The sequence below is a fragment of the Peromyscus eremicus genome, unplaced genomic scaffold (genome assembly GCF_949786415.1).
Source record: "Peromyscus eremicus unplaced genomic scaffold, PerEre_H2_v1 PerEre#2#unplaced_57, whole genome shotgun sequence".
Taxonomy (NCBI): Eukaryota; Metazoa; Chordata; class Mammalia; order Rodentia; family Cricetidae; genus Peromyscus; species Peromyscus eremicus.
The window spans coordinates 311,887-339,190 of record NW_026734301.1 but is presented as its reverse complement, the minus strand read 5'-3'; positions in this window follow the sequence as shown (position 1 = coordinate 339,190).

Below are 27,304 nucleotides of genomic sequence, written 5' to 3'. Positions count from 1 at the left end.
AAGGCGTGCGACACCACTGCCACGCACTTGATATGGCTCTAAAACTCTGACCCCCAGGCAACTTTATTTATTAACATACAATTAAAATCACATTTCAGTACAAGTAAAATACCACCACATTTCCCCTTTTCTATTTTAATAAAAAAGAAAAAGGTTATAACTAACAAAAGAAAAACTATATACAAAAGTACAATAACTATATACAATATATACAAATAATAAATGTCTAAACAGTGTCTAGTCCATTTGTATTTGACAAATTCACAGATAATAATTTCATTATCCTATTTTGTTAAGTCCAAAATGTATCTAATTCACTTTCTATCCTAATTAATCTTCAACTATAACTAACTAACCTTCAACTATAACTAACTAATCTTCAACTATAGCTAACTAATCTTCAACTCCTTCAGAGACCCAAGAAGGAAATAATATTAGCTAACAAAAATAAAAACAGAAAGTGCATGCAAGCAACTTCCAAAAAATTTGTGAGTTGACAAAAACAGCCAGCTGCCTGGACAGTCACCTGATGTTTCTCCGCAATGCTGGGACATCATCTTCAGTCTATAGTCTTAGCATATCTGACAGACTCATTTGTGAAGTAAGATGTACACAAGGTCAACAGTTCAACCTCACATTGGGTGAGAGCAGTCCATGCACCAGAAACACCTGAATTCCACTAGTGTCATGTCATGATTCAGGATTTTAAATTCTGAAAATTGTTGATGGTTTTTTAATTCAGCTGTCCATTCTTCTTGGCTGTGTACATATGGCTTCATCTCAGCATCCCGTTCTTCTCCACATCCCTGTATCAAATGCCAGTTTACTATTGAGAGGCGTGAGCTTAGTTACTCTTCAAGAATAACTGTTTCAGCTGCTGTTCCATTGCACATCAGAAGCCATCGGCCCACTGCCTGTTCAGCTGCCTTCAAAGAAAAGGGCACTACCTTTTCCGAATTGCGAAGGCCACGTCAGGGATGGTGTCATTTTGTCCTGGCCTCAGAAGATGCCTTTTGATAAAGCCATAACCACGATTATTTAGGCAAGAATCAATAGTCCTTTGTTTCATGTCCTGTCTGTCCATTTTGTCAGCAGTTGATTTGAGGATACTTTGTTTTCCAGTGGCTAACTTTTGCCACAATGAAAGCTAACTCCATACACAGTTTCTTCAATGCCCATATTTTCTCTGAAGTAGATTGGTACTGCCAGGAGCCGACATGTCTCATAGTCATAACAAAAAAGAAAAATTTTTTACGTTATTAAAACATTTTAAATGCCATATTCTATAGTTCTCTGAAGGGTTTGAAGATGACCTATCTAAAATATATCTGCTCAATTTTTAAAACATATCTAATATGACTACAAGTTCTATTGTAATGTCTAACTACTATCATTTCTTTATATCCTAATAGTTGGTAATAATAACATTCAAGGATCAGAAAATTGCATTGTTAAATGAACGATATAAGTACAATTAGAAATATACATATAGCATTTTCTAACAATATCAATTTCAATATATAGAATTTGTATACAATATAAAACAAACCAATCCAATGTAAAGTATTTAAAACTAGTAATTGTCTTTTTCTTCTTCTTTCTTTCTCTCTTTTTTTGTTAAATAAGAACCTTAAATCTAATCTGCTTAGTCTTTTTCCTAACCCTTCACAACAACTTGTAACCAACCCCCCTAAACAATGAAAATTATCCCAGACCCAAAACCCACTAAAAAGACCAAAAAAAGGCCACACCACCTCTTTGGGAATTTGGGCGTCATATTCTTAAAATTGCTTCCTGCTTGATATGGCCGAAGTTATCTTTATCCTGAAAGAAAAATTTTTGGTAAATTGTCAAGTTCTAGGAAAGGTAACTATATCCTTCATTATCTAGTCTGTGTATAATGCCAAAGTTCAGGGTTTATCTCAAGTACTTATTCAAGTAGACTTTGAGACTGGATCATCTCATCTAGTCATCTCAAAATTGCTCTGAGCACCTTGTAGTTCAAAGCTGATCTGTAGATGATGTTTGTCAGCTTAGTGATGTTATTATTGTCCATGTGGAATTGTTGTTGTTGTGGGGCCCCAACTTCTTCCTGGAGACTTCAGTTGATGTTAGGCCTGGCCGTGAATTCCTGCAGAAAACTGATAAGAGACTCGAACACAAAGACATGTATATGCAGCTAATTGAAGCCTTTTTTCTAGAATTAATTAATACTCTATATGATCATTCATATCTTAACAAAGTTTAAAATGTATATATATATATATTAATCTTGTAAGTTTTGATATAAAATTTATACTTTAAGAAAAGTTTAAAGAATCAGAATAGAATCAAAGAGTTGAGATTAGTAACAGAATAGTCCCTTAATTAATTTGGCTTTTCTCCTGTCTCATAGCAGAAGATGGCTATTTATTCTGGCATGATACAGGGAGTTTGCATTTTCCTTTTAACAACATGCTTGAGTTTAAAGAAGGAGAGAGCCATTCTCCAACTCCAAAATCAGCTTTAAATTTTAATTGGACTGGGACTATTAGAAGACCAATAGTGTTAAATCTTTAGAGAAAAGCAGAAAGAAACGTTTAGGAAGACATAAATTTTTTTAAATAATATATACCCATACCCCGTTTCACTCTGCTTCCTGGGATAGATGATTTGTCCCTTTTCTTCAGTTGTCTTATTTGTCCAGTGTTCTTCAGATTCCTTAACCTTCATTCTCCTAAAAGACAAAAACGAAAACCTTTCCCCAAGACTAAATTTGGGGATGTTCCTTTTTGGCAAGTTATTATCTGATTAAATGAAAAGACATGTGTTACTGCTATAAGTTAGTTTAAATTGGATATTCATGTTGGATGATGAGGTATAACCTCCTCTAATTAAGAGGTTTCTCTTGTTCAAATCGAACCTTTATCAATTTTGATGGTACCCACAGCTTATCTTCTCCTGTAGAAATAAAAGCAAAACCTCGTCCACAATGTAACACATACCCTGGTTTCCATTCTGAGGTCAGCACATCCTTAAAGTATATAGGCTGATTTAATTCTGTAGTTTTTTCTATTATCCAATGTCTCTCTGAAGCTGTAGTTCCTTTCTCATTGGCATTAAGAAAATTCAAAGTTAATAGAGCATTATGCAGTCTATTTCTGGTTGTTTTTGTTACCCCTTTCTGTTTATTTAGCATATCCTTTAGAGTTCTGTTTGATCTTTCTATAACTGCTTGACCTGTAGGATTATGTGGTATGCCTGTAATATGCTTTATATTGTAATAAGCAAAAAAACCATTTCATTTTAACAGAGATATGATGGAGCATTGTCAGTTTTGATTTGTGCATGTATACTCATGATGGCCATAACTTCTAGCAAATGAGTGATTACAGAATCAGCTTTTTCAGAACTCAAAGCAGTTGCCCACTGAAATCCTGAATAAGTATCGATAGTGTGGTGTAAATATTTCAGTTTTCAAAATTCTGCAAAGTGAAACACGTCCATCTGCCAGATTTCATTCCTTTGAGTACCATTTGGGTTACATCCTGCTGGTAATGGCGTTTGATTAGTAGAAGTAAAATACCACCAACACTGTACTTGCTGGGAACAGACGGGAGTCCTGTTTTCACTTTTTATCTCAATGGGAGCTCAATAGTGACTTTCCTCACCAGAAAACAACTCTTACTAGTAGGACCAGAAACTTCATGTGATTCAACTCCGTTTATGAACGAGAAACAAACACTAGCTCGTCTAACAAGAAACACACTCTGTTTTTCAGAAAAGAGCACTCTTCTACTGTACTGTGTTTCCATAGGTCTAGAACAGTGAGGTTGCTCAGAACAAAAGAACTGTATTTCCTACACACGGGCCATATCTAGTTCAACGCTACATAGGAAACTGACAAAAACAGTAGCTTCTCTTCAGTCCAAGATACACTACTTGCTGGGAACAGACTCGAGTTGCAATTTGCACTGTATATGGCAATGGGGACATAATAGGGACTTTCATTACCAGAAAACAACTCTTGCTCATAGAAACAGAAACTGCATGTGACTCAACTCCGTTTATGAATGGGAAACAAACATTAGCTCGCCTTACAGGAACACACTCTGCTTTTGAGAAAAGAGCACTCTTCTATTCTACTGTGTTTCCTAAGGGCCAGAAGAGTGAGCTTGCTCAGAACAAAAAAACTGTGCTTCCTACACACACTAGCAATATATTGTTCAACTCTGCTTAGGAAACTGACAAGAACAGTAGCTTCTCTTCAGTCCAATACACTGTACTTGCTGGGAAGAGACGCGAGTGCTATTTGCCCTGTGTATGGCAATGGGAGCACAATAGTTACTTTTCTTACCAGAAACAACTTCTGCTCGTAGGACCAGAAACTGCATGTGATTCAATACGTTTATGAACGGGAAACAAACACTAGCTCACCTTACAAGAAACACACTCTGCTTTTGAAAAAGGAACACTCATCTACTCTACTGTTTTTCCACAGGGCCAGAACAGTGAGCTTGCTCAGAACAAAGACCTGTTCTTAATAAAAACATGGACCATATCTAGTTCAACTCTGCATAAGAAACTGACAAGAACAATAGCTTCTCTTCAGTCCAATACACTGTACTTGCTGGGAACAGATGTGAGATGCAATTTGCACTGTATATGGCAATGGGGCATAAGAGTGACTTTTCTTACCAGAAAACAGCTCTTTCTCATAGGACCAGATACTTCATGTGATTCAACTCTGTTTATGAATGGGAAATAAACACTAGCTCACGTTACAAGAAACACACTCTGCTTTTGAGAAAAGAGAACTCCTCTACTGTACTGTGTGTCCTATAGGGCCAGAAAAATGAGCTTGCTGAGAACAAAAAACTGTGCTTCTTACAAACACGGGTAATATCTAATTCAACTTTGCTTAGGAAACTAACATGAACAGTAGATTCTCTTCAGGCCAATGCACTGTACTAGCTGGGAACATACAAGATTGCTATTTGTACTGTGTATGGCAAGGGGAACACAATAGTGACTTTCCTTTCAGAAAACAACTCTTGCTCGTAGGACCAGAAACTGCATGTGATTCAACTCCGTTCATGAATGAGAAACAAACATTAACTTGCCTTACAAGAAACACACTCTGCTTTTGAGAAAAGAGCACTCTTCTACTCTACTGTGTTTCTGTAGGGCCAGTACAGTTAGCTTGCTCAGAGCAAAAGAACAGTGCTTCCTACACACACGGGCTATATCTAGTACAACTCTGCTTAGGAAACTGACAAGAAGAGTAGCTTCTCTTCAGTCCCATACACTGTACTTGCTGGGAACAGACACGAGTGCTATTTGCACTGTGTATGTTAATCTGATCACAATAGTGACTTTCCTTACCAGAAAACAACTCTTGCTCTTAGGACCAGAAACTGCATGGGATTCAACTCCGTTCATGAATGAGAAACAAACACTAGCTCACCTTACAAGAACACACTCTGCTTTTGAGAAAAGAGCACTCTTCAACTCTACTGTGTTTTCTGCAGGGCCAGAACAGAGTGCTTGCACAGAACAAAAGAACTGTGCTCCCTAAACACAGGGGCCATATCTAGTTCAACTCTGCTTAGAAAACTGACAAGAACAGTAGCTTTTCTTCAGTCCAATGCACTGTATTTGCTGGGAACAGATGCTAGTGCTGTTTCACTGTTTATGGCAATGGGAGCAAGTGCAATAGTGACTTTCCTTACCATACAAAAACTCTTGCTCGTAGGACCAGAAACTGCATGAGATTCATCTCCATGTAAGATTGGGAAACAAACACTATCTTGCCTTAAAAGAAACACACTCTGCTTTTGAGAAAAGAGCACTCTTCTTCTCTACTGAGTTTCCAAAATGCAAAAAGAGTGAGCTTGATCACAACAAAAGAACTGTGCTCCCTAAACACATGGGCCATATCTATTTCAACTCTGCTTAGGAAACTGACAACAACAGTAGCTTCTCTTTTGTCCAATACACTGTACTTGCTAGGAACAGACATGAGTGCTATTTGCACTGTGTTGCAATGGGAGCACAAAAGTGACTTTCCTTACCAGAAAATATCTCTTGCTTGTAGGACCAGAAACTGCATGTGATTCTCCTCCATTTATGAATGGGAAACAAACACTAGCTCGCCTTGCAAGAAACACACTCTGCTTTTGAGAAAAGAGCACTCTACTACTCTACTGTGTTTCCTAAAGGGCCAGAACAGTGAGCTTGCTCAGAACAAAAGAACTGTCTTCCTACACACACGGGCCATATCTAGTTCAACTCTGCTTAGGAAACTGACAACAACAGTAGCTTCTCTTTAGTCCAATACACTGTACCTGCTAGGATCAGACGCGAGTGCTATTTGCACTGTTTATGGCAATGGGAGCACAATAGTGACTTTCCTTACCAGAAAACAACTCTTGCTCTTAGGACCAGAAACTGCATGTGATTCACCTCCGTTTATGAATTGGAAACAAATACGAGCTCGCCTTACAAGAAACACACTCTGCTTTTGAGAAAAGAGCACTCTTCTACTCTACTGTGTTTCCTATAGGGACAGAACAGTTAACTGCTCAGAACAAAAGAACAGTGCTTCCTACACACACAGATCATATCTAGTTCAACTCTGCTTAGAAAACTGACAAGAATATCAGCTTCCCTTCAGTCCAATACACTGCACTTGCTGTGAACAGACGTGAGTGGTATTTGCACTCTGTATGGCAATATGTGCACAATTGTGGTTTTCCTTACCAGAAAACAACTCTTCCTCGCAGGACCAGAAACAGCATGTGATTCAACTCCGTTTATGAATGCAAAACAAACGCTATCTTGCCTTACAAGAAGCACACTCTGCTTTTTAGAAAAGAGCACTTTCTACTCTATTGTGTTTCCTATAGGGCCAGAATAGAGTGCTTGCACAGAACAAAAGAACTGTGATCCCTAAACACAGGGGCCATATCTAGTTCAACCCTGCTTAGAAAACTGACAACAACAGTAGCTTTTCTTCAGTCCAATGTACTGTATTGCTGGGAACAGACGCGAGTGCTCTTTTCACTGTGTATGGCAATGGGAGCGCAATAGTGACTTTCCTTACCATGAAAAATCTCTTGCTCGTAGGACCAGAAACTGCATGAGATTCAACTCCATGTATGAATGAGGAACAAACACTATCTCATCTTAAAAGAAACACACTCTGCTTTTGAGAAAAGAGCACTCTTCTACTCTACTGAGTTTCCAAAATGCAAAAAGAGTGAGCTTGCTCAGAACAAAAGAATTATGCTCCCTACACACATGGGCCATATCTAGTTCAACTCTGCTTAGGAAACTGACAACAACAGTAGCTTCTATTTTGTCCAATACACTGCACTTGCTGTGAACAGACGTGAGTGCTATTTGCACTGTGTGTGGCAATAGGTGCACAATTGTGACTTTCCTTACCAAAAAAACAACTCTTGCTCCAAGTCCAGAAACTGCATGTGGTTCAACTCCATTTATGAATGGAAAACAAACACTAGCTCGCCTTACAAGAAACACTCTCTGCTTAAGAGAAAAGAGCACTTTCTACTCTATTATATTTCCTATAAGGCCAGAACAGAGTGCTTGCACAGAAAAAAAGAACTGTGTCCCCACACACAGGATCCATATCTAGTTCAACTCTGCTTAGAAAACTGACAAGAACTGTAGGTTTTCTTCAGTCCAATACACTGTACTTGCTGGGAAAAGACGCGAGTGCTTTTTTCACTCTGTATGGCAATGGGAGCTCAATATTGACTTTCCTTACCATAAAAAATTCTTGCTCTTAGGAACAGAAACTTCATGTGATTCAACTCCGTTTAGGAATGGGAAACAAATGCTCGCTTGCCTTACAAGAAACACTCTCTGCTTTTGAGAAAAATGCACTCTTCATTCTACTGGGTTTCCTATAGGGCCAGAACAGAATGCATGCTCAGAATGAAAGAACTGTGCTTCCTACACACACGGGCCATATCTCGTTCAACTCTGCTTAGGAATGTGACAAGAAAAGTAGCTTCTCTTCAGTCCAATAAACTGTACTAGCTGGGAACAGACACAAGTGCTATTTGCACTGTGTATGACAATGGGAGCACAATAGTGACTTTACTTACTCGAAAACAACTCTTGCTCATACGAACAGAAACTGCATGTGAGTCAACTACGTTTATGAATGGGAAACAAGGGCCAGAACAGTGAGCTTGCTCAGAAGACAAGAGCTGTGCTTCCTACACACATGTGCCATATCTAGTTCAACTCTGCTTAGGAATCTGAGAAAAACAGTAGCTTCTTTAGATCCAATACACTGTACTTGGTAGGAACGTATGTGAGTGTTATTTGCACTGTGTATGGCAATGGGAGTGCAATAGTGACTTTCCTTACCAGAAAACAACTCTTGCTCGTAGGATCAGAAACTGCTTGTGATTCAACTCCGTGTATGAATGGGAAACAAACACTAGCTCGCCTTACAAGAAACACACTCTGCCTTTGAGAAAAGAGCTCTCTTCTACTCTTCTGTGATTCCTAAAAAGACAAAAGAGTGAGCTAGCTCAGAACAAAAGACTGTGCTTGCTACACACGAGCCATATCTAGTTAAAGTCTGCTTAGGAATGTGAAAAGAACAGTAGCTTCTCTTCAGTCCAATAAACTGTACTTGCTGGGAACAAACACGAGTGCTATTTGCACTGTGTATGGCAATGGGAGCTCAATATTGACTTTCCTTACCATAAAAAACTCTTGGTCTTAGGAGCAGAAACTTCATGTGATTCAACTCTGTTTATGAATGGGACACAAATGCTCGCTTGCCTTACAAGAAACACACTCTGCTTTTGAGAAAAATGCACTCTTTACTCTACTGTTTCCTATAGGGCCAGAACAGAAAGCATGCTCAGAACGAAAGAACTGTGCTTCCTACACACACGGGCCATATCTACTTCAACTCTCCTTAGCAATGTGACAAGAACAGTAGCTTCTCTTCAGTCCAATAAACTATACTTGCTGGGAACAGACACGAGTGCTATTTGCACTGTGTATGACAATGGGAGCACAATAGTGACTTTCCTTACTCGAAAACAACTCTTGCTCGTAGGAACAGAAACTGCATGTGAGTCAACTACGTTTATGAATGAAAAACAAGGGCCAGAACAGTGAGCTTGCTCAGAAGACAAGAACTGTGCTTCCTACACACATGTGCCATATCTAGTTCAAATCTGCTTAGGAATCTGAGAAAAACAGTAGCTTCTTTAGATCCAATACACTGTACTTGGTGGGAACATATGTGAGTGTTATTTGTACTGTGTATGGCAATGGGAGCACAATAGTGACTTTCCTTACCAGAAAACAACTCTTGCTCATAGGATCAGAAACTGCTTGTGATTCAACTCCGTGTATGAATTGGAAACAAACACTAGCTCGCCTTACAAGAAACACACTCTGCCTTTGAGAAAAGAGCTCTCTTCTACTCTTCTGTGATTCCTAAAAAGCCAAAAGAGTGAGCTAGCTCAGAACAAAAGACGGTGCTTGCTACACACGAGCCATATCTAGTTAAACTCTGCTTAGGAATGTGACAAGAACAGTAGCTTCTCTTCAGTCCAATAAACGGTACTTGCTGGGAACAAACACGAGTGCTATTTGCACTGTGTATGACAATGGGAGCACAATAGTGACTTTCCTTACTCAAAAACAACTCTTGCTAGTAGGAACAGAAACTGCATGTGAGTCAACTTCGTTTATGAATGGGAAACAAACACTTGCTTGCCTTACAAGAAACACAATCTAATTTGAGAAAAGAGCACTCATGTACTCTACTGTGTTTCCTATAGGGACAGATCAGTGAACTGCTCAGAAAAAAGAACTGTGCTTCCTAAACACACAGGCCATATCTAGTTCAACTCTGCTTAGGAAACTGAAGAGAACAGTAGCTTCTCTTCTGACCAATACATTGTACTTGCTGGGAACAGACGTGAGTAATTTTGCACTGTATATTGCAATGGAAGGCCCATAGTGATTTTCCTTAGCAGAAAACAAATCTTCTTCTTGGGTACAGAAACTGCATGTGATTCAACTCTGTTTATGAATGGAAAACTGACGCTAGCTCGCTCCAAGAAACACACTCTGCTTTTTAGAAAAGAGCACTCTTCTGCTCTACTGTGTTTCCAAAGAGCCAGAACAGTTAGCTTGCTCAGAATAAAAGAACTGTGCTGCCTACACACTCAGGCCATATCTAGTTCAACTCTGCTTAGGAAACTGACAAGAACAGTTGCTTCTCTTCAGTCCAATACACTGTACTTTCTGGGAACAGACACAAGTCCTGTTTTCACTGTGTATGGCAAAGGGAGGGCAATAGTGACTTTGCTTACCAGAAAACAACTCTTTCTCATAGGACCAGAAACTGCATGTGAGTCACTTCGTTTATGAATGGGAAACAAACACTTGCTTGCCTTACAAGAAACACACTCTACTTTTGAAAAAAAGGCACTCTTCTACTCTACTGTGTTTCCTATAGGGCCAGAAGAGTGAACTTGCTCAGAAAAAGAAACTGTGCTTCCTACACACACGGGCCATTTATAGTTCAACTCTGCTTAGGAAACTTACAAGAACAGTAGCTTCTCTTCAGTCCAATACACTGTTCTTGCTGGGAAAAGACTCGAGTGCTATTTGTACTCTGTATGGCAATGGGAACACAATTGTGACTTTTCTTACCAGAAAACAACTCTTGCTCGTAGGACCAGAAACTACATGTGATTCAACTCCGTTTATGAATGGGAAAAAAAACACTAGCTTGCCTTACAAGAAACACACTCTACTTTTGAGAAAAGAGCACTCTTCTATTGTACTGTGGTTCCTATAGGGCAAGAACAGTGATCGTGGTCAGAACAAAAGAACTGTGCTTCCTACTCACACAAGCCATATCTAGTTCAACTATTCTTAAGAAACTGATGAGAATAGTACCTTCTCTTCAGTCCAATAAACTGTGCTTACTGGGAATAGACAAGAGTGCTATTTGCACAATATATGGCAATGGGATCGCAATATTGACTTTCCTTACCAGAAAACAACTCTTGCTTGTAGGACAAGAAACTGCATGTGATTCACCTCCATTTAGGAATGGAAAACAAACTTTACCTTGCCTTAAAAGAAACACACTGTGCTTTTGAGAAAAGAGCACTCTTCTACTCTACTATGTTTCCTAAAGGACCAGAACAGTGAGCTTGCTCAGAACAAAAGAACTGTTCTTCCTACACACTTGGGCCAAATCTAGTTCAACTCTGCTTAGGAAACCAAAAAGAACAGTAGCTTCTATTCAGTCCAATAAACTGTATATGCTGGGAACAGATGTGAGTGCTATTAGCACGGTGTATGACAATGGGAGCACAATAGTGACTTTCCTTACTAGAAAACAACTCTTCTTCGTAGGAACAGAAACTGCATTTTTTTCAACTCCGTTTGTGAATGGGAAAGAAATGCTAGCTCGCCTTACAAAAAACACACTCTGCTTTTGAGAAAAGAGCACTCTTCTACTCTACTATGTTTTCTATAGAGCTACAAGAGTAAGCTTGCTCAGAACAAAGGAACTGTGATTCTACACACACGGGCCATATCTAGTTCAACTCTGTTTAGGAAACTGACAAGAACAGTAACTTCTCTTCAGTCCAATGTACTGTACTTGCTGAGAACAGACGCGAGTTCTATTTGCACTGTGTATAGCAGTGGGAACACAAGAGTGACTTTCCTTACCAGAAAACAACTCTTGCTCATAGGACCAGAAACTGCATGTGATTTAACGCTGTTTATAAATGGAAAACAATCACTATCTTGCCTTACAAGAAGCACACACTGCTTTTGAGAAAAGAGAAGTTTTCTACTCTATTGTGTTTCCTATAGGGCCAGAACAGAGTGCTTGTACCGAACAAAAGAACTGTGATCCTTACACACAAGGGCCATATCTAGTTCAGCTCTGCTTAGGAAACTAACAAGAACAGTAGCTTCTCTTCAGTCCAATAATCTGTACTTGCTGGGAACAGACGAGATTGCTATTAGCACGGTGTATGACAATGGGAGCACAATAGTGACTTTCCTTACTAGAAAACAACTCTTCTTCGTAGGAACAGAAACTGCATTTTTTTCAACTCCGTTTATGAATGGGAAACAAACGCTAGCTCGCCTTACAAGAAACACACTCTGCTTTTGATAAACAGCACTCTTCTACTCTACTGTGTCTCCAATAGGGCCAGAACAGTGAGCTTGCTCAGAAGACAAGAACTGTGCTTCCTACACACATGTGCCATATCTAGTTCAACTCTGCTTAGGAACCTGAGAAAAACAGTAGCTTCTTTAGATCCAATACACTGTGCTTGGTGGGAACGTATGTGAGTGTTATTTGCACTGTGTATGGCAATGGGAGCGCAATAGTGAATCTCCTTACCAGAAAACAACTCTTGCTCATAGGATCAGAAACTGCTTGTGATTCAACTCCGTGTATGAATGGGAAACAAACGCTAGCTCGCCTTACAAGAAACACACTCTGCTTTTGAGAAAAGAGCTCTCTTCTACTCTTCTGTGATTCCTAAAAAGCTGAAAGAGTGAGCTAGCTCAGAACAAAAGACTGTGCTTGCTACACACGAGCCATATCTAGTTAAACTCTGCTTAGGAATCTGGCAACAGCAATAGCTTTTATTCAACCCAATATACTGTACTTGCTGGGAACAGACGCGAGTGCTATTTGCACTGTGTGTGTCAATGGGAACAAAATAGTGGCATTCCTTACCAGAAAACAACTTTTGCTCATAGAACCAGAAACTTCAGGTGATTCAACTCCGTTTATGATTGGGAAACAGATGCTAGCTTGCCTTACAGGAAACACACTCTGCTTTTGAGAAATGAGCACTCTTCTACTCTGCTGTGTTTCCTATAGGGCCAGAAAAGTGAGCTGCTCAGAACAAAAGAACTGTGCTTTCTACACACACCTGCCATATATAGTTCAACTCTGCAGACGAAACCTACAAAAACAGTAATTTCTCTTCTGTCGAATACACTGTACTTGCTGAGAACAGACGCGAGTTCTATTTGCACTGTGTATGGCAATTGAAACGCAATTGTGACTTTTCTTACCAGAAAACAACTCTTGCTCGTAGGACCAGAAACTGCATGTAATTCAACTCCGTTTTTCAATGCTAAACAAACAATAACTTTCCTTACAAGAAGCACACTCTGCTTTTGAAAAAAGAGAACATTTCTACTCTATTGTGTTTCCTAATGGGCCAGAACAGAGTGCTTGCACAGAACAAAAGAACTGTGCTCCCTACACACATGAACCATATCTAGTTCAACTCTGTTTAGGAAACTGACAAGAACAGTAGCTTTTCTTCAGTTCAATAAAATTTACTTGCTAAGACAAACGCGAGTGCTATTTTCACTGTGTATGGCAAAGGGAGCACAATAGTGACTTTCTTTACCAGAAATCAATTTTTGCTTGTAGGACCAGAAACTGCATGTGATTCACCTCCATTTCAGAATGGAAAACAAACATTTCCTTGCCTTAAAAGAAACACACTCTGCTTTTGAGAAAAGAGCACTCTTGTACTCTACTGTGTTTCCTAAAGGGCCAGAACAGTGAGCTTGCTCAGAACAAAAGAACTGTTCTTCCTACACACTCCAACCATATCTAGTTCAACTCTGCTTAAGAAACTAAAAAGAACAGTAGATTCTATTCAGTCCAATAAACTGTATTTGCTGGGAACAGACGCGAGTGCTATTTGCCCTATGTATGGCAATGGGAACACAATAGTGACTTTCCTTACTAGAAAACAAGTCTTGCTCCTAGGAACAGAAACTGCATGTGATTCAACTCCGTTTGTGAATGGGAAACAAACGCTATCTCGGCTTACAAGTAACACACTCTGCTTTTGAGAAAAGAGCACTCTTCTTCTCTACTATGTTTTCTATAGAGGCAGAAGAGTGAGCTTGCTCAGAAGAAAGGAACTGTGCTTCTACACACACGGCCATACCTCGTTCAACTCTGCTTAGGAAACTGACAAGAACAGTAGCTTCTCTTCAGTCCAATACACTGTACTTGCTGGGAAAAGACAGGAGTTCTATTTGCACTGTGTATGGCAATGGGAACACAATAGTGACTTTCCTTACCATAAAACAACTCTTGCTCATAGGACCAGAAACTGCATGTGATTTAACGCTGTTTATGAATGGGAAACAAACACTATCTTGCCTTACAAGAAGCACACACTGCTTTTGAGAAAAGAGCAGTTTTCTACTCTATTGTGTTTCCTATAGGGCCAGAACAGAGTGCTTGCACCGAACAAAGGAACTGTGCTCCTTATACACAAGTGCCATATCAAGTTCAACTCTGCTTAGGAAACTAACAAGAACAGTAGCTTCTCTTCAGTCCAATAAACTGTACTTGCTGGGAACAGACTCGAGTGCTATTTGCACTGTGTATGGCAATGGGAGCACAATAGTGACTTTCCTTACTAGAAAACAACTCTTGTTCATAGGAACAGAAACTGCATTTTTTTCAACTCCGTTTGTGAATGGGAAAGAAATGCTAGCTCGCCATACAAGAAACACACTCTGCTTTTGATAAAAAGGCACTCTTCTACTCTACTGTGTTTCCAATAGGGCCAGAACAGTGAGCTTGCTCAGAAGACAAGAAATGAGCTTCCTACACATATGTGCCATATCTAGTTCAACTTTGCTTAGGAGTCTGAAACAAACAGTAGCTTCTTTAGATCCAATAAACTGTACTTGGTCAGAATGTATGTGAGGGTTATTTGCACTGTGTATGGCAATGGGAGCGCAATAGTGACTTTCCTTACCAGAAAACAACTCTTGCTCGTAGGGTCAGAAACTGCTTGTGATTCAACTCTGTGTATGAATGGGAAACAAACACTAGCTTGCCTTACAAGAAAGACACTCTGCCTTTGAGAAAAGAGCTCTCTTCTACTCTCCTGTGATTCCTAAAAAGCCAAAAGAGTGAGTTAGCTCAGAGCAAAAGACTGTGCTTGCTACACACACGAGCCATATCTAGTTAAACTCTGCTTAGGAATCTGACAACAGCAATAGCTTTTATTCAACCCAATATACTGTACTTGCTGGGAACAGACACGAGTGCTATTTGCACTGTGTGTGGCAATGGGAGCAAAATAGTGACTTTCCTTACCAGAAAACAACTTTTGCTCATAGGACGGGAAACTGCAGATGATTCAACTCCGTTTATGAATGGGAAACAAACGCTAGCTCGACTTACAAGAAACACACTCTGTTTTTGAGAACAAAGCACACTTCAATTCTACTGTGTTTCTTATAGGGCCACAACAGTGAGCTTGCTCAGAAAAAAAGAATTGTACTTCCTACACACACAGGCCATATCTAGTTCAACGCTGCTTAGGAAACTGACAAGAAAAGTAGCTTCTCATCAATCCAATAAAATGTACTTCCTGGGATCAAACACGAGTGCTATTAACACTGTGTAAGGCAATGGGCACACAAGAGTGACTTTCCTTAACGAAAACAACTCTTGCTCGTAGGACCAGAAACTGCATGTGATTCAACTCAGTTTATGAATGGGAAACAAACACTAGCTTGCCTTACAAGAAACACACTCTGCTTTTGAAAAAAGAGCACTCTTCTACTCTACTGTGTTTCCTAAAGGGACAGAACTTTGAGCTTGCTCAGAACAAAAGAACTGTGCTTCCTACACTCACGGGCCATATCTAGTTCAACTCTGCTTAGGAAACTGACAAGAACAGTAGTTCTTCTTCAGTCCAATACACGGTATTTGCTGGGAACAGACACGGATTCTATTTGCTATGTGTATGGCAAAGGGAGCAAAATAGTGAATGTCCTTACCAGAAAACAACTCTTGCTCAATGGACGAGAAACTGCATGTGATTCAACTCCATTTATGAAAGGGAAACAAACACTAGCTCGCCTTACAAAAAACACACTCTGCTTTTGACAAAAGTGCACTCTTCTACTGTATTGTTTCCTATACAGCCAGAAGAGTGAGCTTACTCAGAACCAAAAAACTGTGCTTCCTACATGAACAGGCTATATCTAGTTCAACTCTGCTTAGGAAACTGACAAGAACAGAAGCTTCTATTCAGTCCAATACACTGTATTGCTGGGAACAGACGTGATTGCTATTTGCACTGTGTATTGCAATAGGAGCACAATAGTGACTTTCCTTACCAGGTAGCAACTCTTACTCGTAGGACCAGAAACTGCAAGCGATTCAACTCCGTTTATTAATGGGAAACAAACACAAGCTAGCCTTACAAGAAACACAATCTGCTTTTGAGAAAAGTGCACTCTTCTTCTCTTCTATGTTTTTAATAGGGCCAGAAGAGTGAGCTTGCTCAGAACAAAAGTAATGTGCTTCCTACACACACAAGCCATATCTGGTTCAACTCTGCTTAGGAAAGTGACTAGAACACAGGCTTCTTTTCAGTCCAATACACTGTACTTGCTGGGAAGAGACTCAAGTGCTCTTTGCACTGTATATGGCAATGGGAGCACAATAGTGACTTTCCTTATCATAAAACAACTCTTGCTCATAGAAATAGAAACTGCATATGATTCAACTCCGTTTATGAATGGGATACAAACACTAGCTCGCCTTACAGGAAACACACTCTGCTTTTGAGAAAAGAGCACACTTCTACTCTACTGTGTTTCCTATGGGTCTAAAACAGTGAGTTTGCTCAGAAGAAAAGTACTGTGCTTCCTACACACACGGGCTATCCCTAGATCAATTCTGCATAGAAAACTGACGAGAACAGTAGCTTCCCTTCAGTCCAGTACACTGTACTTGCTGGGACAAATGCAAGTGCTATTTGCACTGTGTATGGCAATGGGAGTGCAATAGTGACTTTCCTTACCAGAAAAAAACTCTGCCTCCTAGGACCAGAAACTGCATGTGATTCAACTCTGTTTATGATGGGAAACAAACACTAGTTCACCTTACAAGAAACACACACTGCTTTAGAGAAAAGAGAACTCTTCTACTCTACTGTGTTTCCTATAGGCCCAGAACAGTGAGCTTGCTCAGAACAAAAGAACTGTGCTTCCTAAACACACAGGACATATCTAGTTCATCTCTGCTTAGGAAACTGACGAGAACAGTAGCTTCACTTCAGTCCAATACACTGTACTTGCTGTCCACAGACGCGAGTGCTATTTGCACTGTGTAAGGCGATTGGAGCACAAAAGTGACTTTTCTTATCAGAAATCAAATCTTGCTTGTTGAACCAGGAACTGGATGTGATTCAACTCCATTTATGAATGGGAAACAAAAGCTAGCTCTCCTTATAGGAAACACACTCTGCTTTTGAGAAAAGAGCACTCTTCTACTCTACTATGTTTCATATAGAGCCTGAAAGTGGGCCTTTCTAGCACTTTGCTTCTTCCTATTCTCATGTGGTCTTCATTTACCATGGTCTCCTATTCCTTGTTCTCCCTCTCTGTTGTTGATCCAGCTGGGATCTTCTGCTCCCCCAAGCTCTCTTTCCCTCAACCCTCGCCCTTCACTACCCCCACTCATGTCCAGGCTGTTCATGTAGATCCCATTCCATTTCTCTGTCATTGGGTTATCCCTGTGTCTTTTTTTGGGTTCCTGTTTTCCGGGTAGCCTCCCTGGTGATGTGAGTAGCAGTTCAGTCATCCTTGTTCCACATCTAGTATCCTCCTATGAGTGAGTACATACCATGTTTGTCTTTCTGAGTCTGCGTTACCTCACTCAGGATGATTTTTTCTAGATCCATCCATTTGTCTGCAAACCTCATGATGTCATTTTTTTTCTCTGCTGAGTAGTTTTCCGTTGTGTATATGTACCACATTTTGTTTATCCTTTCTTCAGTTGAAGGGCATCTAGGTTGTTTCCATGTTCTGGCTATTACAAACAATGCTGATATGAACATAGCTGAACAAGTGCTCTTGTGGTGTGGTTGAGTATTCCTTGGGTATATGCCCAAGAGTGGTTTAGCTGGATCTTGGAGGAGATGGATTCCCAATTTTCTAAGAAAGCACCATATTGATTTCCAAAGTGGTTGTACAAGCTTGCATTCCCACCAGCAGTGGAGGAGAGTTCTCCTAGCTCCACATCCTCTCCAGCATAAAGTGTCTTCAGTGTTTTTCATCTTAGCCATTCTGACAGGTGGTATCTCAGAGTTGTTTTGATTTGCATTTCCCTGATGATTAGGGATGTTGAGCAATTCCTTAAATGTCTTTCAGCCATTTGAGTTTCCTCTGTTGAGAACTCTCTGTTTAGTTTTATAGCCCATTTCTTAATTGGACTGTTGGGCATTTTGATGTCTAATTTCTTGAGTTCCTTATATATTCTGGATATCAGTCCTCTGTCAGATGTGGGGTTGGTGAAGATCTTTTCCCATTCTGTAGGCTGTCTCTTTGCCTTGTTGACCGTATCCTTTGCTCTACAAAAGCTTCTCAGTTTCAAGAGGTCCCATTGATTGATTGTTTCTCTTAGTGTCTGTGCTACTGGTGTTCTATTTAGGAAGTGGTCTTCTATGCCAATGCGTTCAAGACTACTTCCTACTTTCTCTTCTAGCAGGTTCAGAGTAGCTGGATTTATGTTGAGGTCCTTTATCCATTGGACTTAAGTTTTGTGCATGGTGATAGATATGGATCTATTTGCAGCCTTCTACATGTTGATATCCAGTTTTGCCAGAACCATTTGTTGAAGATGCTTTCTTTTTTCCATTGTGCACTTTTGGCTTCTTTGTCAAAAATTATATGTTCATAGGTGTGTGGATTAATGTCAAGGTCTTCAATTCGATTCCATTGGTCCACATGTCGGTTTTTATGCCAGTACCAAGCTGTTTTTATTACTGTACCTCTATAGTACAGCTTGTAGTAAGCGATCGTGATGCCTCCAGAGGCTGTGTTATTGTACAGGATTATTTTGGCTATCCTGGGTTTTTTGTTTTTCCATATGAAGTTGGGTATTATTCTTTCCAGGTCTGTGAAGAATTGTGTTGGTATTTTGATGGGGATTGCATTGAATCTGTAGATTGCTTTTGGTAAGATTGTCATTTTTACTATGTTAGTCCTGCCTATCCATGAGCATGGGAGATCTTTCCATTTTCTGACATCTTCTTCAATTTCTTTTTTCAGGGACTTAAAGTTCTTGTCACATAGGTTCTTCACTTGCTTGGTTAGTGTTACCCGAAAGTATTTTATGTCATTTGTGTCTATAGTAAATTGTGATGTATCTCTGATTTCCTTCTCCGCTTCTTTGTCCATTGTATATAGGAGGGCTACTGATTTTTTTGATTTGATCTTGTATCCTGCTATGTTGCTGAAGGTGTTTATAAGCTGTGTCAGTTCCTTGGTGGAATCTTTAGGGTTGCTCAAGTATAATATCATGTCATCTGCAAATAGGGAAAGCTTGACTTCTTCCTTTCCAATTTGTATCCCCTTAATCTCCTTATGTTGTCTTATTGCTCTGGCTAGAACTTCAAGTACTATATTGAATAAGTATGGGAAGAGCGGACAGCCTTGCCTCGTTCCTGATTTTAGTAGAATTGCTTTGAGTTTCTCTCCACTTAATTTGATGTTGGCTGTTGGCTTGCTGTAAATTGCCTTTATTATGTTTAAATATGTTCCCTGTATTCCTGATCGCTCCAAGACCTTTATCATGAAGGGGTGTTGGATTTTGTCAAATGCCTTTTCAGCATCTAGTGAGATGATCATCTGTTTTTTTTTCTTTGAGTTTGTTTATATGGTGTATCACATTGACAGACTTTTGTATGTTGAACCATCCTTGCATCCCTGGAATGAATCCTACTTGATCATGGTGGAAAATTGTTTTGATGTGTTCTTGGAGTCTGATTGCCAGTATTTTATTGAGTATTTTTGCATCAATGTTCATGAGGGAGATCGGTCTGTAATTCTCTTTCTTTCTTGTATCCTTGTTTGGTTTAGGAATCAGGGTAATTGTAGCCTCATAGAAGGAGTTTGGCAATGTTCCTTCTGTTTCTATTGTGTGGAACAATTTAGAGAGTATTGGTATTAACTGTTCTTTGAAGATCTGGTAGAATTCTGCACTGAAACCATCTGGTCCTGGGCATTTTTGGTTGGGAGACTTTTAGTGACTGTTTCTATTTCGTTAGGGGTTATTGAACTATTTAAATAGTTCATCTGGTCTTGATTTAATTTAGGTATGTGGTACCTATCCAGAAAATTATCCATTTCTTTTAGGTTTTCCAGTTTTGTGGAATAGAGGTTTTTGAAGTATGACCTGATGATTCTCTAGATTTCCTCAATGTCTGTTGTTATGTCCTCCTTTTCATTTCTGATTTTGTTGATTTGGATGCTCTCTCTCTGTCTTTTGGATAGTTTGGATAAGGGCTTGTCTATCTTGTTGATTTTCTCAAAGAACCAGCTCTTTGTTTCATTAATTTTTGTATTGTTCTCTTTGTTTCTATTTTATTGATTTCAGCCCTCACTTTGATAATTTCATGGCTTCTATTTTTCCTGGGAGACTTTGCTTCTTCTTGTTCTAGAGCTTTCAGGTGTGCTGTTAAGTCACTAGTGTGAGATTTCTCCAACTTATTTATGTGGGCATTTAGTGCTATGAATTTCCCTCTTAGTACTGCTTTCATAGTGTCCCATAGGTTTGGATATGTGGTGTCTTCATTTTCGTTGATCTCTAGGAAGTCTTTAATTTCTTTCTTTATTTTTTTCTTAACCCATTGGTGATTCAGTTGGGTATTATTTAGTTTCCATGAGATTGTAGGTTTTCTGTAGTTTTTGTTGTTGTTGAAATCCAACTTTAGACCATGGTGGTCTGATAGAACACAGGAGGTTATTCCAAATGTTTTGTATCTGTTTAGATTTGTTTTGTGGCCAAGTATGTAGTCGATTTTAGAGAAGGTTCCATCAGGTGCTGAGAAGAAGTTATATTCTTTTGTTAGGATGGAATGTTCTGTAGATATCGATTAAGTCCATTTGAGTCATGACATATGTTATGTCCTTTATTTCTCTGTTAAGTTTCAATTTGGGAGATCTGTCCAGTGGTGAAAGTGGGGTGTTGAGGACTCCCACTATTAATGTGTGGGTTTTTATATGTGATTTAAGCTTTAGTAATGTTTCTTTTACATATGTGGGTGCCCTTGTGTTTGGGGTATAAATGTTCAGAATTGAGACTTCATCTTGGTGGATCTTTCCTGTGATGAGTATGTAATGCCCTTCTTGATCTCTTTTGGGTCCGGGGCAAGATAGGGGACTTACCTGTACTCCAGAACGGAAGTCCGGGGCAAGATGGGAGCTGGAGGCCGGCCTCTAAATCTCAGGAGGAGGCTTGGGGCTCAGGCGGATGGGCATGGGGGCAGGGCGTGGAGACTGCAGGGTCTGCCAGGGGTCTTGGAGAAGGGGATCGTTCGCAGTGGGGCTAGAAGGGAACCTGCCCAGGGCCAGAACCTAGGACCAAGTTGGGCAGGTTTTCCCCAGAGTGGCTAGTGCCCAGGTTTCAAGAAAACAACTCTTGATGGCAGAACCAGAAACTGCATGTGATTCAACTCCGTTTGTGAATGGGAAACAAACACTAGCTCACCTTACAAGAAACACATGCTGCTTTGAGAAAAGATCACTCTCTACTCTACTCAGTTTCCTACAGGGCCACAACAGTGAGCTTCCTCAGAACAAAAGAACTGTGCTTTCTACACACACTGGCCATATCTAGCTCAACTCTTAGCAAACTGACAAGAAGAGTAGCTTCACTTCAGTCCAATACACTGTACTTGCTGGGAACAGACACGAGAGATATCTGCACTGTGTATGGCAATAGGGGAACAATAGTTACTTTCCTAACCAGAAAACAACTCTTGCTCTTAGGACTCGAAACTGCATGTGATTCAACTCTGTTTATGGATGGGAAACAAACACAAGCTCATATTACAAGAAACATACTCTGCTTTTGAGAAAAGAACACTCTTCTGCTCCACTGCGTTTCTTTAGGGCCAGAACAGTGACCTTGCTCAGAACACGGAACTGTTCTTCCCACAAACACGGGCTATATTTAGGTCAACTCTGCTTAGGAAATTGACAAGACAGTAGCTTCTATTCAGTGCAGTGCACTGTACTTGCTGGGAACAAATGTGAGTGATATTTGCACTGTGTATAGCAATGGTGGAACAATAGTGACTTTCCTTACCAGAAAACAACTCTTGCTCGTAGGACCAGAAACTGCATGTGATTCAACTCCATTTATGAATGGGAAACAAACACTAGCTCGCCTTACAAGAAACACACTCTGCTTTTAACAAAAGAGCACTCTTCTACTCTATTGTGTTTCCTATAAGAACAGAACAGTGAGCTTGCTCAGAACAAAAGAACTGTGCTTCCAACACACATGGGCCATATCTAGTTCTACTCTGCTTAGGAAACTGACAAGAACACTTCAGTCCAATACATTGTAATTGCTGGGAACTGACACGAGTGCTATTTGTTGTGTATGGCAATGGGAGCACAATAGTGACTTTTCTTACCAAAAAACAACTCTTGATCGTAGAACCAGAAAGTACATGTGATTCAACTCCGTTCATGAAAGGGAAACAAACACTAGCTCGCCTTACAAGAAACACACTCTGGTTTTGAGAAAAGAGAACTCTTCTACTCTAATGAATTTCCATAAGGCCAGAACAGTTAGCTGCTCAGAACAAAAACAATTGTGCTTCCTACACACACGGGCCATATCTAGTTCAACTCTTCTTAAGAAACTGACAAGAACAGTAGCTTCTCCTCAGTCCATTAGATTATACTTGCTGGGAACAGAAGCGAATGCTTTATGCATTGTGTATGGCAATGAGAACACGGTAGTGACTTTCCTTACCGGAAAACAACTCTTGTTCGTAGTACCAGAAACTGCATGTGATTCAAATCCTTTTATGAATGGGAAACAAACACTAGCTCATCTTAAAAGAAACAAACTCTCCTTTTGAGAAAAGAGCACTCTTCTACTCTACTCTGTTTCCTATAGATCCATAAGAGTGAGCTTGCTCAGAACAAAAGAACTGTGCTTCCTACAAACACGAGCCATATCTAGTTCAACTCTGCTTAGGAAACTGACAAGAACAGTAGCTTCTCTTCAGTCCAATACACTGTACTTGCTGGGAACAGACGCGAGTGCTATTAGCACTGTGCATAGCAAGGGGAGCAAAATAATGACTTTTCTTACCAGAAAAAAAACTCTTGATCATCGGACTAGAAACTGAGTGTGATTCAACTCCGTTTATGAATGGGAAACAAACAGGAGCTCACCTTACAAGAATCACTTTGCTTTTGAGGAAAGAGCACTCTTCTACTCTACTGTATTTCCTATAGGGCCAGAACAGTGAGCTTGCTCAGAAAAAAAGAACTGTGCTTCCTACACACACGGGCCATATCTAGTTCAACTGGCTTAGGAAACTGACAAGAAGAGTAGCTTCTCTTCAGTCCAATACACTGTACTTGATGGGAACAGACACGAGTGCTATTTGCTCTGTACGGCAACAAAAGCACAATAGTGACTTTCCTTAGAGAAACAACTCTTGCTCGTAGGACCAGAAACTGCATGTGATCATACTATGTTTTTCAATGGGAAACAAACTTTAGCTCGCCTTACAAGAAACACACTCTGCTTTTGAGAATAGAGCACTCTACTACTCTACTGTGTTTCCGATAATGCCAGAACAATGTGCTTGCTCAGAACAAAAGACCTGTGATTTCTACACACACGGTCTATATCTAGGACAACTCTGTTTAGAAAACTGAAAAGAACAGTAGCTTCTATTCAGTCCATTATACTGTGTTTGATTGGACAGACGCGTGTGATATTTGCACTCAGTATGGCAATAGGAGCGCAATAGTGACTTCCTTACCAGAAAAAATCTATTGCTTGTGGGACCAGAAACTGCATCAGATTCAACTCAGTTTATGAATGGAAAACAAACACTTGCTCGCCTTACAAGAAACATGCTCTGCTTTTTAGAAAAGAGCACTCTTCTACTCTACTGTGTTTCCCATAGAGCCAGAATAGTGAGCTTGCTAAGAACAAAAGAACTGTACTTCCTACACACATGTGTGATATCTATCTAGTTCAACTCTGCTAGGAAACTGACAAAAACCGTACCTTTTCTTCAGTCCAATACCCTGTGCTTCCTGGGAACAAACGCAAGTGCTATTTGTACTGTGTATGGCAAAGGGAGCACAATAGTGACTTTCCCTAACAGTAAACAACTCTTGCTCATAGGACAAGAAACTGCATGTGATTCAACTCCGTTTATGAATGGGAAACAAACACTAGCTTGCCTTACAAGAAACAGACTGCCTTTGAGAAAAGAGCACTCTTCTATTCTACTGTGTTTCTTATTTTGCCAGAAGAGTGAGCTTGCTCACAACAAAAGAACTGTGCTTCCTAGACACAAGGGCCATATCTAGTTCAACTCTACTTAGGAAACTGACAAGAACAGTAGCTTCTCTTCAGTCCAACACACTGTATTGCTGGGAACAGACGCAAGTGCAATTTGCACTGTGTAAGGCAATGGGAACACAACAGTTCCTTTCCATACCAGAAAACAACACTTGCTCATAGGACTAGAAACTGACTGTGATTCAACTGCTTTTATGAATGGATATCAAACACTCTCTCACCTTACAAGAAACACACTCGCCTTTTAAGAAAAGAGCACTCTTCTTCTTCACTGTGTTTCTAATAGGACCATAACAGTGAGCTTCCTCAGAACAAAAGAAGTGTGCTTCCTACACACACGGACCATATCTAGTTCAAGTCTGCTTAGGAAACCTAAAAGAACAGGGCTTCTCTTCCCTCTAATACACTGTACTTGCTGGAAACAGACGCGAGTGCTATTTACACTGTGTATGTCAAAGCAAGTGCAATAGTGACTTTCCTTACCAGAAAACAACTCTTGATGGTAAGACCAGAATCTGCATGTAATTCAACTCCGTTTATGAATGGGAAACAAAAAGTAGCTCGCCTTTCAAGAAACACACTCTGCTTTTGAGAAAAGAGCAATCTTCTACTCTACTGTGTTTTTATAGAGCCAGAACAGTGAGCTTGCTCAGAACAAAAGAACTGTGTTCCCTACACTCGCGGACTGTATCTAGTTCAACTCTGCTTAGGAAACTGACAAGAACAGTACAGAAAGCAACTCATGCTCGTAGGAACAGAAACTGAATGTGATGCAACTGCGTTTATGAATAGGAAACAAACGCTAGCTCGCCATACAAGAAACACACTCTGCTTTTGAGAAAAGAGCACGCTTATACCCTAATGTATTTCCTATATGTCCAGAAATGTGAGTTTGCTCAGAACAAAAGAACTGTTTTTCCTACAAACACGAGACATATCGAGTTCAACTTTGCTTAAAATTCTGACAAGAACAATAGCTTCTCTTCAGTCTAATACCTGTACTTGCTGTGACAGTCGTGAGTGCTATTTACACTGTGTATGGCAATAGGAGCGCAATAGTGACTTTCCTTACCAGAAAACAACACTTTCTAGTAGGACCAGAACTGCATGTGATTCAATTCCTTTATAAATGGGAAACAAACACTAGCTTGCCTTACAAGAAACACACTCTGCTTTGAGAAGAGAGCACTCTTCTACTCTACTGTGTTTACTCTAAGGCCAGAACAGTGAGCTAGCTCACAACAAAAGATCTCTGCTTCCCACACACACTGGCCATATCTAGTTCAACTCTGCTTAGGAAATTGACAAGAACAGTAGCTTCTCTTCAGTCCAATACACTGTACTTGCTGGGAAGAGACGCGAGTGCTATTGCACTGTGTATGGAAATTGGAGCAAAATAGTGACTTTTTTTTTTTACCGGAAAACAGCTCTTGCTCATAGAACCAGTACTGCATTTGACTTAACTCCGTTTATGAATGGGAAACAAACACTAGCTTGCCTTACAAGGAACACACTCTGCTTTTGAGAATAGAGCACTCTTCTACTCTACTGTGTTTCCTATAGTGCCAGAATGGTGAGCTTGCTCAGAACTAAGAACTGTGATTCCTACTCTCACAGGCCATATCTAGTTCAACTATGTTTAGGATTCTTACAAAAACAGTACATTCTCTTCAGTCCAATACACTATAATTGCTGTGAATAGATGTGAGTGCTATTTGCACTGTGTATGACAATGGGAGCACAATAGTGACTTTCCTTACCAGAAAAAAAACTCTTTCTCGTAGGACCAGAAACTGCAGGTGAGTCAACTCCGTTTATGAATGGGAATCAAACACAAGCTCAGCTTACAAGAAACATACTCTGCTTTTGAGAAAAAAGCACTCTTGTACTCTACTGTGCTTCCTATAGGGCCAGAACAGAGGGCTTTCTCAGAACAAAAGAACTGTGCTTCCTATACACACAAGCCATATCAAGTTCAATTTTGTTTAGGATTCTGACAAGAACAGGACCTTCTCTTCAGTCCAACTCACTATACTTGCTGGGAACAGACGTGAGTGCTATTTGCACTGTGTATGGCAATGGGAGCGTAATAATGACTATCCTTACCAGAAAACTACTCTTGCTCTTAGGGCCAGAAGTGAGTGCTACTTGCACCGTGTATGGCAATGGAGGGGCAATAGTGACATTCCTTATCAGAAAGCAACTCTTGTTTGGAGATACAGAATCTGCATATGATTCAACTCCGTGTATGAACGGCAAACAAACACTAGCTCGCAAGAAACACAAGAAACACAATCTGCTTTTGAGAAAAGAGCACTCTTCTACTCTACTGTGTTTCCTATAGGGACAGAACTGTGAGCTTGCTTAAAACAAAAGAACTGTGTTTCCAACAAACACGGGACATATCTAGTTCAACTATGTTTGGTATTCTTACAAGAATGGCCAGAAGAATGAGCTTGCTCAGAACAAAAGACCTGTGCTTCCTACACACATGGACCATATCTAGTTCAACTCTGCTTAGGAAACTGACAAGAACAATAGCTTCTCTACAGTCCTATACACTGCACTTGCTGGGAACAGACACGAGTGTTATTTGCACTGTGTATGGAAATGGGAGCACAATAGTGACTTTCTTTACCAGAAAAAAACTCTTGTAGGACCAGAAACTGCATGTGAGTCAACTCCGTTTATAAATGGGAAACAAACTCTAGCTCGCCTTACAATAAACACACTATGCTTTTGACAATAGAGCACTGTTCTACTCTACGGTGTTTATTATAGGGCCAGAACAGTGAGATTGCTCAGAAGAAAAGAACTGTGCTTCCTACACACACGGGCAATATCTGGTTCAACTCTGCTTAT